Genomic DNA, 17,761 nt, shown 5'->3' on the forward strand with positions numbered 1-17,761 from the left:
CCATATGCCCTTCAACAGAGGAATGGATTCAAAAAATGTGGTATATCTACACAATGGAGTGCTACTCAGCAATCAAAACAATGACTGCATGAAATACAGAGGCAGAGGGAATGACATAGAAAATATCATCCTGAGTGAGGTAATCCAATCACAGAAAAATACACTTGGTATGCACCCATTGATAAGTGGGTATTCGCCCAAAAGACCGAATTACCCAAGATGTAATCCACAGACTACAGAAAGCTCAACAATAAGGATTACCAAACTGTGAATGCTCCTATTCTGTTCTAAAAGGGGATAAATCCATAGGAGGGAAAAATGGAAGCAAAGTTTAGAGCAGCAATGGAAGGAACAGTCATTCAGAGACTGCCCAACTTGTGGCACACACACACATTATATATATATATACACATTATATATATATATATATACATTATATATATATATATATATATATATACACATTATATATATATATACACATTATATATATATATATATATATATATATATATATATATATATATATATATATATATACTGCCACCAAGAACTAGATAAAATTGATGAAGCCAAAAAATGCATGCTGAAAGGACCGGATATAGATTTCTGCTGAGAGACACATCCAGAGCATGTCCAATACAGAGGTCAATGCTAGCGTCAAACCACTGAACAGAGAACAGGATTCAAGAGGTGAATCAGAGGAAGGTTTGAAAGAGGTGAAGGAGCTTGTAACCCCTTAAGAACCACAATGCCAACCATCCAGAGCTCCGGGAACTAAACCACTGCTGAAAGAATATACATGGACTGACCAGGGCTCAAACTGCATGTGTAGCAGAGAATAGCCTTATTGGGGCAGCAAAGGAAGGGGAAGCCCATGGTCCTCCCAAGGATGGACCCCCAGTGAAGGGAAATATGGCAGGGGGAGGATAGTAAGAGGGATGGATTGGGGGAAGACACGCATGGGTGAGGGGAATGGAATGGGGGCTTTTGGACAGGAAACTTGAACAGAGAATAACCTTTGAAATGTAAGTAAAGAAATATAGAAATATATCTAATAAAATAAAAATTACATTTAACATGAAAAAAAGAAGCATGCCCTATTCTTGTAGAGGAACTGATTCAATACTCAACCCCAACAACTACTATTAACAACCAGCTGTAACAATAGCTACAAATGGTCAGATGGTCTCTTCTGGGCTCCAAATTTACTCAAATTTATTTATGCACATAATAACATAACACAAACAAACTAAAATTACATAAATTTTTAAAAATATAGAAGAATATTACAAACACTTGCACTGGCATTCTACTTTTCAATGTTCTACTGTGGTGTTAGAATTATGAGAACCTACTGAGAAAAGATTGAATATGGGTAGAGATGATTGCCTTTATCTTTAGGCATTTTATATAAGAATCCTCAACTTAAATATATCATAAAGGACATACTTGTGAAATGGACATGAAAAGGAGAGCTTGTTGAAATAACCTCTTTTATGTGTGAAATTTAGATGACTGTGCAAATATGTGCTTTGACACCACAGAGTAATCTGAGGTAGCCAGCTAGTGGGAGTCAGTGCTGAGAGCAGCTGATGGAAATTGGTCCAGAAATTACCTGGGGTTGATGGTTTTTGTCGTCAGCAGTTAGCAAAGAGAAAGGATAGAAAGCAACCATTCACTCACTCACTCACTCACTCACTCACTCACTCACTCACTCGCCTCCACACCCACACCCCCATCCCACACCGCCCCCCATGGAGAGAGGGAGAGTGAGGGGGAGAGAGGTTCAATAAAGGGAAGGACCAGAAACAGACATACTAACAGACAGACAGACAGACAGACAGACAGACAGACAAAAATATACATACTCACATGTTACAAAACTAAAGCAATGCTCTAACAAGCAGGCTCTAAGCATTTCACATATAAAACACATATACATTTAAACACTTACTGGTGGGTGTAAGTAACAAAATTCCAACAAGCAAGCTTCAAGCATTTCACACATAATATACATACATATATACACATAATATACATACATATATACACATAATATACATACATATGTACACATAATTGGTGGAAGATGCAAGCTCCAACACATACACAAACAAGCTTTACATATATACATACATATTGATAGAATGGTTGAAACAAAGTTCCAACATACTCTCACTCAAACTCATACACATAGTTGGTAGGTGAAAAGAACAATACTTTGACCACTTTATTTTTCTCCCATGTTTTATACAGCCCTGAAAATACTTTCAGGCAGTATAAGATTATATTTTAGTTTTCTATGACTGAATGACTAAGAAAAAACACTGTTTCTCACTACCTTTACAGAAATAATATATCATAGTAAAGGTAAACAAAACAAGTAACTTGTTTTAGATTAACAAAGTAAAAGCAATCAAGGTTTTTACCTCAGCCAATTTTCTTACTAGCAGACAGAAATCTGCAGTTAAAAAGAAAGGAGTGATTATTTTATTATTTATGTTTGAAAATATCCTTATAAATATCTTAAGAGAATCACACATCTTAACTTTTATTTAAAAGTCAGTCATATTTAGTTTAAATCCTCTTACTACAAATGTACTAATCAGCACCTTTTTTTAAATCATATAACAAAGCCTAGGGCATAATGGTGTATAAGATATCAATCATCATTGTTCATCCTCAGTTAGAGTCACATCAGCCAATACTGCAATTTTTCTTGTTTGATACCCTTAAAGACCCAGCTTAAGTAATTTAATTATGCCTTTCAGAACTTCAATTTTTTTGTAAGTTTTTACATCAGAGCCTGTAGCAAAGACACATTTACCAAACCTCATTAACAATTTTATTTATTTTTCTAAATGCTTTTCAAGGGTGGTGGTCATTGCTCATAATCTGCATCTCTAAGTTCTTTTCTAGGGTGGTGATTAAATCATTACACCTTTAGATATGATGTCAGAAGGTCTATTGTCACCTATGACAGTAGCTCATGTGGACTCACTGTGTTCTTATTTTGAAACATAACAGAGAGAGCATGTGTTACCCATGGCCATTGCTAAAGTAGTGTGTTTTTGGCTATCCAGGTTTTGTACTACCATATTGATTTTATGACATTTTTCTTTCTACAAAAAATGATATTCAGTTTCTGTTAAATTTAACACTGAGTCTCTGCATTCATTTTTTTATCAAATTGTTTTACTTATTTACATTCTAAAAGTTTCCCCCATCCAGGTCCTCCCTCCCTGAGTTCTTCACCCTTTCCCCTCCCATTTGCTTCTGAGATATTGCTTTTTCACCCACCTGCCTACTCCACACCTCACAACAATCAGCATCCTGCTTCCCTGGGGGAACAAGTTTCTACAGGAACAGGTGCATCCTCTCCCACTGAGGCCATCATAGCAGTCCTCTACTACACAAATGCCTACAATAATGGACCACTTCATGTATGTTCTTTGGTTAGTAGCTTAGTCTCTGGAAGCTCTGTGTGGTCTAGATCATTTGATACTGTTGTTCTTCCTATGGAGTTGAAATAACCTTGAGCTCCTTCAATCCTTCCCATATTTCTTCCATAGGGATCCCAGACCTCAGTACAATAGTTGGCTCTAAGCATCTGCATCAGTCTCAGCCAACTGCTGGTAGAGACTCTCAGAGGACAGCCGTGCTAGACTCCTCTCTGCAAGTAAAACAGAGCATCAATAATGCTGTGAAGATTTGGTGTTCACTCATGGGATTGATCCCACATTTGCTAGGTTACTGGATGGCCTTTTCTTCTATCGCTCCTCTATTTTATCCTTGCATTTCCTTTACATAGGTGAAATTATGTTCCTTTAAATTTTTGAACATGAGTGTGTGGCTCCATGCCTCAACTGGAAATCATTTCCATTTATCTGTGATGGTCTCTGGAGGTTCCATCTCCCCATTTTTGGGCATTTTGGATAAGGTCATCACCATTAAGTCCTGAGAGCCTCTCCCATCCCAGGTTTCTGGGACTTTCTCCACTTCACACTCTGAGTCCCCTGAGCTGGTTATTTCCATTTCTTCTACTGGGACTCAGGGCTTCCTTCCTGTCTTCCCCATATCTGATCCCATCCCTCTTTCTTCCTCACTGCTTCTTTCTCCATCCCAGATCCCTCACTCCATCAGCCTCCTGTGATTATTTTGTCCCCCTATCTAAGTGGGATTGAAGTAGCCACACTTGTGCCTTCCTCCTTATTAAGCTTTATATGGCCTCTGAGTGGACATTCTATACTTTTTGGCTAATAATCCACTAATCGGTGAGTATATACCATGAGTTCAGGTTAGCTCGTATTTTCTAGTTCCATCAATTTGCCTGCAAACTTCATGATGTCATTCATTTTAATGGCTGACTAGGATTGCATTGTGTATGTGAACCACATATTTCTGTATCCATTCTTCTGTTTAGGGACATCTGGGTTGTATTCAGATTCTGGCCATCACAACACTCCTATGAACATATTAGTACACATGTCTTTTTAGCATGGTGAAGCATCTTTTAGGTATATGCCCATGATTGGGATCATGCCATATGATAGTTAGGGTGTCTTCCACTTCACCTGGGCATATGTATGCTGAGTTGTAGGGTGCCTAGATGCTCAGCAGCAGAGTGTCCCTAGGCATCCAAGGTCAAAAAATAAAAAATAAAAATACATGATTTGAATTATTTTGTAGTGAAGGAATAAAAAGTGACCCCTTTTAAACTTTTTGTAACTAATTTTTCTTAAAGCTCCATGGACTCATTCTACAATTCCCTGTCTTGTGAACAGTATGGAATACCCACTTTATCAGTAATGGATATTTGGACACAGAAGCACTAGAAGGGATGACTTTAATGCCCAGACCCATTAGCCCTCCTAATCATGTTAGCATGTCCCATCATGACAAAGCACTTTAAGCAATGATAACTAACATGCTTAGTGAATTCTCCTGTTTGGCCAGTGGCCATTATGAAACCTGAAATAGTGTCTATGGAAACATGTACATACCTCAATCTACCAAATTCAGGTACTTGTGTAACATCCATTTACCACAAATGATTGGTAATTAGACCTCTACAATTAACTCCATAATGGCATACTGAATAATATTCAGGGCAGGAGACACACTGATAAACAATTTATCATGCAGCTTCTTTAGATATGTAGCATGGTTTTCTTAAGTTTTGATTATTTTGATGATGCAAAGCATGTGAGTCAACTTGTGAAAGACCTATCATTCAGGTTGCTTCATGTCCAATAATATTGCCTTCTGCAAGAGGCCACATGAGTTCTGAATGCGCTTGAATATGCCCTACACAAGACGCTTGGTTGTGTGCTTGGTGATATCTTTGTATTTTAGAAAATTGGTTTTAAACCAGGTTGTTAGCTGTAACATGTAAACAACAATTTCTAAAACTTGTAAAGCTCTTGCAATATCAGTGTAGAAACTAAAAGAACAGGCATCCATTTTTGAAGTACAATTAGCTACAACAGCTTGAGAACTCTACCTCTTGAGCTGAAACTGAGGAAGTAAAATTGTTATATGCTTTATGCTGAATCATCTGTGTTGTGGGGCCATTAGAGGCTCCTCCAGTCAAAATTTCCTGAGCTGTGCATATAGGAGTCTGTCTCACTGTTTAAGCAATACTTTTGCATCATTATTCACAAACTGCAATCATATTGCTTAGGATAATGGTAATCTATGACTCCAGGTTTTGGCACAGAAGCAATGTCCCACACATTCATATTTTAAAATAATGAAACAATTTGTTGTTTTGTGAAAGTGCTCTTTCCCAAAATGTTTTTAGAATCCTCTTGAGTTATTTGCATTAGATGAGCAACAACTGCCATAATACTGCAGTAGGTGTATGGACAATAGCAAGAACACAACAAACCCATCCTTGCACATAATCAATACACTGCTTATATTGTTTCTCAATAGATTTCTTCTCTTTATGCAGAGCCTGTGTACCAGAAGCCATTATTTATCAATCAGAAGTTGGATCAGGAACACCTTCAAAATGTCCAAAAGAAAATTTTCCTCCCTTATAGAAATTTTCAAATGAGGTATAAATTAGTATCTCTCAGTAACTTTTAAAAAAATCTTTTTTTTTAGAAGGGAGACAGATTCCCTCCGTTGTCTTTTCTTTTCTTTTCTTTTCTTTTCTTTTCTTTTTCTTTTTCTTTTTTTTATTGAGTATTTCTTATTTACATTTCGAATGTTATTCCCTTTCCCGGTTTCCGGTCCAACATCGCCCTAGCCCCTCCGCTGCCCCTTCTATATGGCTGTTCCCCTTCCCATCCTCCCCCCATTACCGCCCTCCCCCAACAATCACGTTCACTGGGGGTTCAGTCTTAGCAGGACCAAGGGCTTCCCCTTCCACGGGTGCTCTTACTAGGCTATTCATTGCTAACTATGAATTTGGAGTCCAGGGTCAGTCCATGTATAGTCTTTGGGTAGTGGCTTAGTCCCTGGAAGCTCTGGTTGGTTGGCATTGTTGTTCTTATGGGGTCTCAAGCCCCTATGAAGGAGTGAAGCATTCACATTTTGATCATCTCTCTTGAGTTTCATGTATTTTCTGCATCTAGGGTAATTCAAGCATTTGGACTAGTAGCCACTTATCAATGAGTGCATACCATGTGTCTTTGGGTATATGCCTAAGAGAGGTATAGCTGGGTCCTCAGGTAGTTCAATGTCCAATTTTCTGAGGAACCTCCAGAATGATTTCCAGAATGGTTGTACCAGTCTGCAATCCTACCAACAATGGAGGAGTGTTCCTCTTCCTCCACATCCTCGCCAGCATTTGCTGTCACCTGAGTTTTTGATCTTAGCCATTCTCACTGGTGTGAGGTAGAATCTCAGGGTGGTTTTGATTTGCATTTCCCTTGTGAATAAAGATGTTGAACATTTCTTTAGGTGCTTCTGAGCCATTCGACATTCCTCAGCTGTGAATACTTTGTTTAGCTCTGAACCCCATTTTTAATATAGTTATTTGTTTCCCTGTAGTCTAACTTCATGAGTTCTTTGTATATTTTGGATATAAGGCCTCTATCTGTTGTAGGATTGGTAAAAATATTTTCCCAATCTCTTGGTTGCCGTTTTGTCCTAACAACAGTGTCCTTTGCCTTACAAAAGCTTTGTAATTGTATGAGACCCCATTTGTCAATTCTTGATCTTAGAATATAAGCCATTGAAGTTTTGTTCAGGAAATTTTGTCCTGTCCCCATGGGTTCGAGATACTTCCCCACTTTTTCTTCTATTACTTTGAATGTATCTGGTATGATGTGGAGGTCCTTGATCCATTTGGACTTAAGCTTTGTACAGGGTGATAAGTTCGATCAATCTGTATTCTTCTACATGCTGACCTCCAGTTGAACCATCCAATGCTGAAAAATGCTATTTTTTCCATTGGATGGTTTTGGTTCCTTTGTCAAAAATCAAATGACCATAGGTTTGTGGGTTCATATCTGGGTCTTCAACTCTATTCCACTGGTCTTTCTGCCTCTCTCTGTACGAATACTATGCAGTTTTTTATCACTATTGCTCTGTAATACTGCTTGAGTTAAGGGACCATCATTCCCCTGGAAGTCCTTTATTATTGTTTAGGATAGTTTTAGCTAACCTGGATTTTTTGGTATTCCAGATGAATTTGCAAATTTTTCTGTCCAACTCTTCAAAAATTGGATTGGAAGTTTGATGAGAATTGCATTGAATCTGTAGAGTGTTTTTGGTAAAATGGCCATTTTTACTATATTAATCCTGCCAATCCATGAGCATTGCGGATCTTTCTATCTTCTGAGATCTTCAATTTCTTTCTTCAGAGGCTTGAAGTTTTTATGGTTAAAGTTAAAAAGTAAGTATTTTATAATATTTGAGACTATTATGAAGGTTGTCGTTTCCCAATTTCTTTCTCGGCTTCTTTCTCTTTTGGTAGAGGAAGGCTATCGATGTATTTGAGTTAATTTTATACCCAGCCACTTTGCTAAGGTGTTTATCTGATTTAGTAGTTCTCTGCTGGAAATTTGGGGAATCACATAAATATACTATCATACCATCTGCAAATAGTGATATTTTGACTTCTTCCTTTCCAATCTTTATCCTTTTGGACTCTTTTCACTGTCTGATTGCTCTAACTAGGACTTTGAGAACTGTATTGAATAAGTAGGGAGAGAGTGGGCAGCCTCGTCTAGTCCCTGATTTTAGTGGGATTGCTTCAAATTTCTCTCAATTTAGTTTAATGTTTGCTACTGGTTTGCTGTATTTGGCTTTTATTATATTTAGGTATGGTCCTTGAATTCTTGTTCTTTCCAGTACTTTTATCATGAAGGGGTGTTGAATTCTATCAAATAGTTTCTCAGCATCTACTGAAATGATCATGTGGTTTTTATCTTTAGTTTGTTTATATAGTGGATTACGTTAATGTGTTGATGATTTTGTGTATATTGAACCATCCCTGCATTCCTGGGCCGAAGCGTCCTTGATCATGATGCATGGTTGTTTTGATGTGTTCTTGCACTTGGTTTGCAAGAATTTTATTGAGTATTATTGTGTCAATATTCAAAAGGGAAATTAGTCTGAAGTTCTCCTTCTTTGATGGGTCATTGTGTGGTTTAGGTATAAGGATAATTTTGGTTTCATAGAAGGAATTCGGAAGTGCTCCATGTGTTTCAATTTTGTGAAATTGTTTGGATAGTATTGGAATGAGGTCTTCTATGAAGGTCTGATAGAATCCTGCACTGAGTCCATCTGGACCTGCGCTCTTTTTGGTTGGGAGACTTTTAATGACTACTACTATTACTTTAGGCATCATGGGGTTGTTTAAATGGTTTATCTACTCCTGATTTAAATTTGGTACCTGATATCTGTCTAGGAAATTGTCCATTTCCTCCATATTTTTGTTTTATTGAATATAGGCTTTTGTACTAAGATCTGATGATTTTTTTGAATTTCCTCTGATTCTGTAGTTATGTCTCCCTTTTCATTTCTGATTTTGTTAATTTGGATACACTCTCTGTGTCCTCTGGTTAGTCTAGCTAAGGGTTTATCTATCTTGTTGATTTTCTCAAAGAACCAGCTTTTGTTTCTGTTGATTCTTTGTATAGTCCTTTTTGTTTCTTTTTGTTTGATTTCAGATCTGAGATTGATTATTTCCTGCCTTCTACTCCTCCTGGGTGTATTTACTTCATTTTGTACTAGAGCTTTTAGGTGTGCTCTTAAGCTGCTTATATATGCTCTTTCCTGATTCTTTCTGCAGGCACTCAGAGCTATGAGTATTCCTCCCAGCACAACTTTCATTGTGTCCCATAAGTTTGGGTATGTTGTACCTTCATTTTCATTAAATTCTAAGAAGTCTTTAATTTCTTTCTTTATTTCTTCCTTGAACAGGTTATCATTGAGTAGAGCATTGTTCAACTTACATGTATATGTGGGCATTCTTTCTTTCTTTTTCTTCCTCCATTTTTATAAACTTGGATTTTTCTTATTTACATTTCAATTGTTATTCCCTGGAAGGTTTCTGGTCCAACATACCCTTATCACCTCCCCATCCCCTTCTATATGGCTGTTCCCCTCCCCATCCTCCACCCAATTCTGCCCTCCCCCAATCATTCACATTCACTAGAGGTTCAGTCTTGTCAGGACCATGGTCTTCCCCTTCCACTGCTATTCTTGCAAGATACTCATTGCTACGTATGCAGTTCTAGCACAGGGTCAGTCCATGTACATTCTTTGTGTAGTGGCTTAGTCCCTGGAAGACCTGGTTGGTTGGCATGGTTGCTCGTATGGTGCCTCAAGACCCTTCAAATTCTTTCAGTTCTTTCTCTGATTCCTTCATCGGAGGTCCAGTTCTCAGTTCAGTGTTTTGCTGGTGGAATTCACTTATGTATTTGCCATTTTCTTGCTGCATCTCTCCGGAGAGATCTACATCCGGTTCCTGTCAGCCTGCACTTCTTTGCTTCATCCATCTCATCTAGTTTGGTGGCTGTAAATGTATTGGCCGCATATGGGGCAGGCTCTGAATTGGTGTTCCTTCAGCCTCTGCTCTAAACTTTGCTTCCCTATTCCCTCCCAAGGGTATTCTTATTCACCCTTTAAAGAAGGAGTGAAGTATCCACATTTTGGTCATCCTTTTTTAGGTTCATGTGTTCTGTGCATCTAGTGTAATTTGAGCATTTGGGCTAATATCCACTTATCAATGAGAGCATACCATATGTGTTTTTCTGTGATTGGGTTACCTCACTCTGGGTGATATTTTCTAGTTCTATCATTTGCCTATCAATTTCATAAAGTCATTGTTTTTGATAGCTTACAAGGTTAGACTGCAGGGAGACAAATAACCTGATTGAAAAATGGTGTTCAGAGCTAAACAAAGAATACACAGCTGAGGAATGCCGAATGGCTGAGAAACACCTAAAGAAATGTTCAACATCTTTAGTCATAAGGGAAATGCAAATCAAAACAACACTGAGATTTAACCTCACATCAGGGAGAATGGCTAAGATCAAAAACTCAGGTGACAGCAAGTGCTGGCGAGGATGTAGAGAAAGAGGAACACTCCTTCATTGTTGGTGGGATTGCAGACTGGTACAACCATTCTGGAAATCAGTCTGGAGGTTCCTCAGAAAATTGGACATGGAACTACCTGAAGACCCAGCTATACGTCTCTTGGGCATATACCCAATAGATGCCCCAACATATTATGAAGACACATGCTCCACTATATTCCTAGGAGCCTTATTTATAAAAACCACAAACTAGAAAGAACCCAGATTCCCTTAAACAGAGGGATGGATACAGAAAATGTGGTACATCTACACAAATGGAATACTACTCAGCATTCTTTCCATACTGTTACTGAAGACCAAGTTTAGACCGTGGTGGTCGGATAGAATAGACAGGATTATTTCTATATTTCTGTATCTGTTGAGGAATGTTTTATGACCCATTATATGATCAATTTTGTAGAAAATACCACCATGAGGTTGTATGAAGAAGTTATATCCCTTTCTTTTAGGATAGAATATCCTATAAAAATCGGTTAAGTCCTTTTGTTTCATGATTCTCTTAGTCTGTTTATGACTCTGTTTAATTTCTGTTTCCACGATCTGTCAATTGATGAGAGTGGGGTGTTGAAATCTCCTACCATTATTGTATGAGGTTCAATGTATGCTTTGGGCTTTAGTAAGGTTTCTTTTATGTATGTAGGTACTCTTGTATTTGGAGCATAGATATTTAGGATTGGTAGTTCATCTTGGTGGATTTTTCCTTTGATGAATATGAAGTGTCCTTCCTTATCTCTTTTGATGACTTTTGGTTGAAAATTGATTTTATTTGATATTAGAATGGCCACTCCAGCTTGCTTCTTCAGACTTTGCTTGGAAAGATGTTTTCCAGCCTTTTACTCTGAGGTAGTGTCTGTCTTGGTCTCTGAGGTGTGTTTCCTGTAGGCAGCAAAATGCTGGTTTCTCATTGCATATCCAGTTTGTTAATCTATGTCTTTTTATTGGGGAATTGAGTCTATTGATGTTGAAAGATATTAAAGAATAGTGATTGTTCCTTCCTGTTATCTTGTATTTGGAAGTGCAATTATGTTTATTTCCTTGTCTTCTCTTTGTTTTTTTGCAAAATGATTAGTTTCTTGCTTTTCCTAGGGTGTAGCTTGGCTCGTTGTATTGGAATTTACCATTTATTATCCTTTGTAGGGCTGTATTCGTAGAAATATATTGTGTACATTTGGTTTTGTCATAGAATATCTTGGTTTCTCCATCTATGTTAATTGAGAGTTTATGGATACAGTAACCTGGGATGGCATTTGTGTTCTCTTAGGCTCTGTATGACATCTGTCCAGGATCTTCTGGCTTTCATAATCTCTGATGAGAAGTTTGGTGTAATTCTTATAGGTCTGCCTTTATATATTACTTGACCTTGTTCCCTTACTGCTTTTTTTTATTATTAACTTGAGTATTTCTTATATACATTTCAAGTGTTATTCCCTTTCCCGGTTTCCAGGCAAACATCCCCCTCCACCCTCCCCTTCCTTATGGGTGTTCCCCTCCCAACCCTCCCCCCATTGCCGCCCTCCCCCCATAGTCTAGTTCACTGGGGGTTCAGTCTTAGCAGGACCCAGGGCTTCCCCTTCCACTGGTGCTCTTACTAGGATATTCATTGCTACCTATGAGGTCAGAGTCCAGGGTCAGTCCATGTATAGTCTTTAAGTAGTGGCTTAGTCCCTGGAAGCTCTGGTTGCTTGGCATTGTTGTACATATGGGGACCCGAGCCCCTTCAAGCTCTTCCAGTTCTTTCTCTGATTCCTTCAACGGGGGTCCTATTCTCAGTTCAGTGGTTTGCTGCTGGCATTCGCCTTTGTATTTGCTGTATTCTGGCTGTGTCTCTCAGGAGCAATCTACATCCAGCTCCTGTCAGTCTGCACTTCTTTGCTTCATCCATCTTGTCTAATTGGGTGGCTCTATATGTATGGGCCACATGTGGGGCAGGCTCTGAATGGGTGTTCCTACAGTCTCTGTTTTAATCTTTGCCTCTCTCTTCCCTGCCCTGCTAAGGGTATTCTTTTTCCTCATTTAAAGAAGGAGTGAAGCATTCACATTTTGATCATCCGTCTTGAGTTTCGTTTGTTCTAGGGATCTAGGGTAATTCAAGCATTTGGGCTAATAGCCACTTATCAATGAGTGCATACCATGTATGTCTTTCTGTGATTGGGTTAGCTCACTCAGGATGATATTTTCCAGTTCCAACCATTTGCCTACGAATTTCATAAAGTCGTTGTTTTTGATAGCTGAGTAATATTCCATTGTGTAGATGTACCACATTTTCGGTATCCATTCCTCTGTTGAAGGGCATCTGGGTTCTTTCCAGTTTCTGGCTATTATAAATAAGGCTGTGATGAACATAGTGGAGCACGTGTCTCTTTTATATTTTGAGGCATCTTTTGGGTATATGCCCAAGAGAGGTATAGCTGGATCCTCAGGCAGTTCAATGTCCAATTTTCTGAGGAACCTCCAGACTGATTTCCAGAATGGTTGTACCAGTCTGCAATCCCACCAACAATGGAGGAGTGTTCCTCTTTCTCCACATCCTCGCCAGCATCTGCTGTCACCTGAGATTTTGATCTTAGCCATTCTCACTGGTGTGAGGTGAAATCTCAGGGTTTTTTTGATTTGCATTTCCCTTATGACTAAAGATGTTGAACATTTCTTTAGGTGTTTCTCAGCCATTCGGCATTCCTCAGCTGTGAATTCTTTGTTTAGCTCTGAACCCCATTTTTAATATGGTTATTTGTTTCCCTGCGGTCTAACTTCTTGAGTTCTTTGTATATTTTGGGTATAAGGCCTCTATCTGTTGTAGGATTGGTAAAGATCTTTTCCCAATCTGTTGATTTCCGTTTTGTCCTAACCACAGTGTCCTTTGCCTTACAGAAGCTTTGCAGTTTTATGAGATCCCATTTGTCTATTCTTGATCTTAGAGCATAAACCATTGGTGTTTTGTTCAGGAATTTTTTTCCAGTGCCCATGTGTTCCAGATGCTTCCCTAGTTTTTCTTCTATTAGTTTGAGTGTGTCTGGTTTGATGTGGAGGTCCTTGATCCACTTGGACTTAAGCTTTGTACAGGGTGATAAGCATGGATCGATCTGCATTCTTCTACATGTTGACCTCCAGTTGAACCAGCACCATTTGCTGAAAATGCTATCTTTTTTCCATTGGATGGTTTTGGCTCCTTTGTCAAAAATCAAGTGACCATAGGTGTGTGGGTTCATTTCTGGGTCTTCAATTCTATTCCATTGTTCTATCTGTCTGTCTCTGTAACAATACCATGCAGTTCTTATCACTATTGCTCTGTAATACTGCTTGAGTTCAGGGATAGTGATTCCCCCTGAAGTCCTTTTATTGCTGAGGATAGCTTTAGCTCTCCTGGGTTTTTTGTTATTCCAGATGAATTTGCAAATTGTTCTGTCTAACTCTTTGAAGAATTGGATTGGTATTTTGATGGGGATTGCATTGAATCTGTAGATTGCTTTTGGTAAAATGGCCATTTTTACTATATTAATCCTGCCAATCCATGAGCATGGGAGATCTTTCCATCTTCTGAGGTCTTCTTCAATTTCTTTCCTCAGTGTCTTGAAGTTTTATTGTACAGATCTTTTACTTGCTTAGTTAAAGTCACACCGAGGTACTTTATATTATTTGGGTCTATTATGAAGGGTGTCGTTTCCCTAATTTCTTTCTCGGCTTGTTTCTCTTTTGTATAGAGGAGGGCAACTGATTTATTTGAGTTAATTTTATACCCAGCCACTTTGCTGAAGTTGTTTATCAGCTTTAGTAGTTCTCTGGTGGAACTTTTGGGATCACTTAAAAATACTATCATATCATCTGCAAATAGTGATATTTTGACCTCTTCTTTTCCGATCTGTATCCCCTTGATCTCCTTTTGTTGTCTGATTGCTCTGGCTAGAACTTCAAGAACTATATTGAATAAGTAGGGAGAGAGTGGGCAGCCTTGTCTAGTCCCTGATTTTAGTGGGATTGCTTCAAGTTTCTCTCCATTTAGTTTAATGTTAGCAACTGGTTTGCTGTATATGGCTTTTACTATGTTTAGGTATGGGCCTTGAATTCCTATTCTTTCCAGGACTTTTACCATGAAGGGATGTTGAATTTTGTCAAATGCTTTCTCAGCATCTAATGAAATGATCATGTGGTTCTGTTCTTTCAGTTTGTTTATATAATGGATCACGTTGATGGTTTTCCGTATATTAAACCATCCCTGCATGCCTGGGATGAAGCCTACTTGGTCATGGTGGATGATTGTTTTGATGTGCTCTTGAAATCGGTTTGCCAGAATTTTATTGAGTATTTTTGCGTCGATATTCAAAAGGGAAATTGATCTAAAGTTCTCTTTCTTTGTTGTGTCTTTGTGTGGTTTAGGGATAAGAGTAATTGTGGCTTCGTAGAAGGAATTCGGTAGTGCTCCATCTGTTTCAATTTTGTGGAATAGTTTGGATAATATTGGTATGAGGTCATCTATGAAGGTTTGATAGAATTCTGCACTAAACCCGTCTGGACCTGGGCTCTTTTTGGTTGGGAGACCTTTAATGACTGCTTCTATTTCCTTAGGAGTTATGGGGTTGTTTAACTGGTTTATCTGTTCCTGATTTAACTTCGATTCCTGGTATCTGTCTAGGAAATTGTCCATTTCCTGAAGATTTTCAAGTTTTGTTGAATATAGGTTTTTATAGTAAGATCTGATGATTTTTTAAATTTCCTCTGAATCTGTAGTTATGTCTCCCTTTTCATTTTTGATTTTGTTAATTTGGACGCACTCTCTGTGTCCTCTCGTTAGTCTGGCTAATGGTTTATCTATCTTGTTGATTTTCTCAAAGAACCAACTTTTGGTTCTGTTGTTTCTTTCTATGGTCCTTTTTGTTTCTACTTGGTTGATTTTAGCTCTGAGTTTGATTATTTCCTGCCTTCTACTCCTCCTGGGTGTATTTGCTTCTTTTTGTTCTAGAGCTTTTAGGTGTGCTGTCAAGCTGCTGACATATGCTCTTTCCTGTTTCTTTCTGCAGGCACTCAGCGCTATGAGTTTTCCTCTTAGCACAGCTTTCCTTGTGTTCCATAAGTTTGGGTATGTTGTACCTTCATTTTCATTAAATTCTAAAAAGTTTTTAATTTCTTTCTTTATTTCTTCCTTGACCAGGTTATCATTGAGGAGAGCATTGTTCAATTTCCACGTATATGTGGGCATTCTTCCCTTATTGTTATTGAAGACCAGTTTTAGGCCATGGTGGTCCGATAGCACGCATGGGATTATTTCTATCTTTCTGTACCTGTTGAGGCCCGTTTTTTGACCAATTATATGGTCAATTTTGGAGAAAGTACCATGAGGAGGTGAGAAGAAGGTGTATCCTTTTGCTTTAGGATAGAATGTTCTATAAATATCCGTTAAGTCCATTTGGCTCATGACTTCTCTTAGTCTGTCGACATCACTGTTTAATTTCTGTTTCCATGATCTGTCCATTGATGAGAGTGGGGTGTTGAAATCTCCCACTATTATTGTGTGAGGTGCAATGTGTGTTTTGAGCTTTAGTAAGGTTTCTTTTATGTATGTATGTGCCCTTGTATTTGGGGCATAGATATTTAGGATTTAGGGTCGTCTTGGTGGATTTTTCCTTTGATGAATATGAAGTGTCCTTCCTTATCTTTTTTGATGACTTTTAGTTGGAAATTGATTTTATTTGATATTAGAATGGCTACTCCAGCTTGCTTCTTCTGACCATTTGCTTGGAAAGTTGTTTTCCAGCCTTTCACTCTGAGGTAGTGTCTGTCTTTGTCTCTGAGGTGTGTTTCCTGTAGGCAGCAGAATGCAGGGTCCTCGTTGTGTATCCAGTTTGTTAATTTATGTCTCTTTATTGGGGAGTTGAGGCCATTGATATTGAGAGATATTAAGGAATAGTGATTATTGCTTCCCGTTATATTCATATTTGGATGTGAGGTTATGTTTGTGTGCTTTCATTCTCTTTGTTTTGTTGCCAAGACGATTAGTTACTTGCTTCTTCTAGGGTATAGCTTGCCTCCTTATGTTGGGCTTTACCATTTATTATCCTTTGTAGTGCTGGATTTGTAGAAAGATATTGTGTAAATTTGGTTTTGTCATGGAATATCTTGGTTTCTCCATCAATGTTAATTGAGAGTTTTGCTGGATACAGTAACCTGGGCTGGCATTTGTGTTCTCTTAGGGTCTGTATGACATCAGTCCAGGATCTTCAGGCCTTCATAGTGTCTGGCGAGAAGTCTGGTGTGATTCTGATAGGTCAGCCTTTATATGTTACTTGACCTTTTTCCCTTACTGCTTTTAATATTCTTTCTTTATTTTGTGCGTTTGGTGTTTTGACTATTATGTGACGGGAGGTGTTTCTTTTCTGGTCCAATCTATTTGAAGTTCTGTATGCTTCTTGTATGCCTATGGGTATCTCTTTTTTTAGGTTAGGGAAGTTTTCTTCTATGATTTTGTTGAAGATATTTACTGGTCCTTTGAGCTGGGAGTCTTCACTCTCTTCTATACCTATTATCCTTAGGTTTGATCTTCTCATTGAGTCCTGGATTTCTTGTATGTTTTGGACCAGTAGCTTTTTCCACTTTACATTATCTTTGACAGTTGAGTCAATGATTTCTATGGAATCTTCTGCTCCTGAGATTCTCTCTTCCATCTCTTGTATTCTGTTGGTGAAGCTTGTACCTACAGCTCCTTGTCTCTTCTTTTGGTTTTCTATATCCAGGGTTGTTTCCATGTGTTCCTTCTTGATTGCTTCTATTTCCATTTTTAATTCCTTCAACTGTTTGATTGTGTTTTCCTGGAATTCTTTCAGGGATTTTTGTTTCTCCTCTCTATGGGCTTCTACTTGTTTATTTATGTTTCCCTGGAATTCTTTCAGGGATTTTTGCGATTCTTTCAGGCATTTTTGCGATTCCTCTCTGTAGGCTTCTACTTGTTCTCTAAGAGATTTCTTCATGTCTTTCTTGAAGTCCTCCAGCATCATGATCAAATATGATTTTGAAAGTAGATCTTGCTTTTCTGGTGTGTTTGGATATTCCATGTTTGTTTTGGTAGGAGAATTGGGCTCCGATGATTCCATGTAGTCTTGGTTTCTGTTGCTTGGGTTCCTGCGCTTGCCCCTCGCCATCAGATTATCTCTAGTGTTACTTTGTTCTGCTATTTCTGACAGTGGCTAGCCTGTCCTATAAGCATGTGTGTC

General features: G+C 38.3%; 1 protein-coding gene across 7 annotated transcripts in view; it reads right to left on the reverse strand.

Annotated features, from left to right (window-relative positions):
- Zfp40 (zinc finger protein 40) overlaps positions 1 to 17,761 on the reverse strand; it is a 263,006-nt gene that overhangs the window by 112,627 nt on the left and 132,618 nt on the right. The window lies entirely within an intron of this gene.

The sequence above is a fragment of the Rattus norvegicus genome, chromosome 1, assembly GCF_036323735.1.
Source record: "Rattus norvegicus strain BN/NHsdMcwi chromosome 1, GRCr8, whole genome shotgun sequence".
NCBI lineage: Eukaryota > Metazoa > Chordata > Mammalia > Rodentia > Muridae > Rattus > Rattus norvegicus.